General features: G+C 36.7%; 1 long non-coding RNA gene across 1 annotated transcript; it reads left to right on the top strand.

Moving 5' to 3' along the window:
* On the top strand, positions 1,502 to 2,998 carry LOC108661333. The gene is made up of 3 exons (XR_001927090.1): positions 1,502 to 1,530; positions 1,768 to 1,841; positions 2,965 to 2,998. It is a non-coding gene; the product is annotated as an uncharacterized LOC108661333 (long non-coding RNA).

The raw sequence follows: 3,231 nt of genomic DNA, 5'->3' as shown, positions 1-3,231 counted from the left end.
ATTTAAACAACTACTTTGTAATCCGTTCGAGTCATACAAAATAAAAGCCAACTCTTAACTCCTTTGGACGGATAACTACTACTATTTCCCTTACGCCGCATCTACCTAGACTTAAAGTGATACGAAATTCAATGAAAATATTAAGTATCTTTAGGATCCTTGTCGCCTTGATCCGAGCACATCAACGGATCCTCTTCCAAGTCCTCTTTTTCCTCTTGAGATTTTCTCATCTTTTATTCTCAATCCAAGTTTGTTGTATCCTCCTGTATTCCACACTACTCACAAATGCAGCACCTATTCCACAACCAGGAGGAAAGTGTCAGATAGCAGATATTTTCCTAGGACGAATATTCCCCTTTGCAATTGCCTCTTTTATCTTTTCCCTATGCCATTCCTCAAATCTTTTCAAAAGGAAATTTCTTGCAACTTCCTGAATGTCAAAGCTGTCCTCACTTTCAAGACTCTTGCTACTCTCGAGGCTTTTCTTATCATGAAATCATTCTTCTAATTCTGGTGGAATCCAGTTAATAGGAATTCGAGATGGGTCACCTTTCGGATTACCTAGATCAGGGCACCATTGGCTCCTGGCAATGGAATATAGTGATCCTTCACTAGTACTATGAGGGGCATCAGGACTATCGTCTCTTCTACACATTGAGTGTGCAACCGGTGCACCTCCACCTATAGGCAACCAAGCATTGATTACTTATCCATTTATACATCATAATAATATGTGGGTTTCTAATAAAGTAGGGGCCTAGGTAGCCTCCCGTCCTTGACTTGCATTGCGCACCCATAATCCAAGGACCAGACTTTACATGAACTCCAACAACTCTTGTGAGACCTCAACCCTTATAGGCTCATAACTACGCATAAACGCAACAACACGGGCTAGGGGTAGTTTCGTCATTTCCTCTAAAAAGCTCCCAGAATAAGGTTTTATGATATTTTAAGGTCTAAATAGGCATAAGATCGAATAAATAATGTGTAATGATGAAAACATGAAGAAAACTAGAAGTTTCAATAATTTTCACCATAGGGGCAAAATGGTCATTTTTCACCTCGGGTCAAAATTTTTAAGTTTCGAAAATCCGAGCATTTCTAGACCATTATGGACTTGTTTTAGTATCAAAAGAGTAAAAAGATTGCACCAGGGATTGAAGGAGAACAAGTTAATATGCTAAGGGCATTTTCGTAATTTCAAGTGGAATGGATAAGCTTGAGCTATAAATATCTTTTTCTTCTAGCAGCTTCTTCTCCTTCTTCTTCTTCCATCTCACATTACTTCCATCCTCCATGGAAGCTTGATATGAAACTTTCACAACTTTCTCTCTCTAGCTCTAATTTTCATACCTATGTGCCCTTTTGACTGGAACCCTTGTGCTCTTTCACTCTCTTACTTTAAAACCCTCAAAAAGTCCTTGTTCAGCACTTTCTCTCACTAGTTGGAGGTTTAGAGAGAGAAAGAGAGATTTTTCACAATTGTTTGGAAGCTATTAGAAGAAAATTCAACTACAAAGAAACCCTAAGGTGAGTGATGAACTAGGCTTGGTTTTAAGTTGTTGATAATGGTTAGTAATTGGGATTATGAGCTGTTTTATTGTTGAGTTGTTTATTCATTTTTAGTGTGATTAGAGTAGTGCAAGGAATAGCCATTTGATATAGTTGGAAGCCAATTAGGAATGACTAGAAGAATTTGAATTAGAAACTAGCTTTTGGAGTGATATTAATGTAAATTGGATTGGCTGTGATGTTGTGTGTGTATAGGTTCCAACAAGGCCTCACTTGCCCATTTGAACCATTAGTGGAGGTTAGAGTCGATTAGAGGTTCAGCAATACTGGTGAGTTAATTGCATTTCAAAATCATTTTGGGAATGTGACTGTTTTGTACAAAGCATTTGAATGATTTTATACAACTTTTTCTTAAAACAAGTGCCTTGGGAACAAGCTTTTGCTAAATGGTTTTATGTTGTGATATGTGGTTGTTATGGATTCATGCACTATTGCATTATGATGATATATATATATATCTATATATATATATATATATATGTTGTGCATGATAGTTGATATTGTGTATGATGATTATAACCGTGTGTGTGCACAATGTGGGGGAATGCACATGCCGATGATGATGGTGGTGTGGGAGATGGATGATGATAGTGCCCGTATGCACAATGTGGGGGGATGTACACGATGGCACGATTGTGCATGATGTGGGGGGATGCACATGAGCCGGGTGTGATTATGATGATATTGATGTTTATCTATGTATTTATGCATATCTATGCTTATGAAATGAAAGTTCATGAATATGATATATGATTCAAATGCATGTGAAATTTGACATGATGAATCTTCAGAAATTCCCATTTTCTTGCAAATTGAGTTCATTGCAGCGAGAAACATTCTGTTTTGGCAGCCAGAAATCGCTGCAGCGAGAATAAATCTTGCTGCAGCGAGAAACTCTCGGGTTTTGATGCAGTGCTTTCACTTTGATGAAGATTTTGACCACCTTCCCTTTTGAACTGGAAAAAGTGGTAAACATAAAAGTTGTATCCATGCCTCTTAGCTTTCTAATGTTTTAAAAATTAGGTCAATTGGACTTCTGTAACTGAAGATATGCTAGAAAAGCTGAAACACATGCAAACTGATATTGTTTCTCACTACAACGAGAATGAACTTCGCTGCAGCGAGAAACATTCTGTCCTACATGATACCTTATTCGGTTTTTGACATATTTTTCAACCATTTAACTTCATGGATGGATCATGGGTTGTTGCAACACTATGAGGTTATTAATCAAAGTTTGAAATGAGGGTTTTTAGTAAGAAATTAAATCAATTGCATTGTTTTTGAAACTAGTGCATCATGATTTCCAAATTCTTCCTATTAATTGCTTGTTCCCTTTTTATGTTCACTCACTAAGTTTTATACTCACGTTTTTAAAATTCATGTTTTCAGATTTGGAGGCAGTTGGGACCTAGATTGAGTTGCACACATATGCTCACTTTATTGGTAGGTATTATGGCAACTCAGTAGCAGCATATTCACTGTGGTCACTCCGCTGGAAGTCAAGAGTCTTTTTGTTTTATGAGTACGTTCATGTGATGTAAAATACTAAGATACGTGTCTTAGATGAAATATGTATATTTTAACTGTTAATGCCACCATGAATTGAAATGTTAACAACATTTTGGATTTATATTAATGAAATTCTTGATTGTTGTA

This window comes from Theobroma cacao, chromosome 3, assembly GCF_000208745.1.
Source record: "Theobroma cacao cultivar B97-61/B2 chromosome 3, Criollo_cocoa_genome_V2, whole genome shotgun sequence".
Lineage (NCBI taxonomy): Eukaryota > Viridiplantae > Streptophyta > Magnoliopsida > Malvales > Malvaceae > Theobroma > Theobroma cacao.
This window is presented reverse-complemented; position numbering and strand designations above follow the sequence as displayed.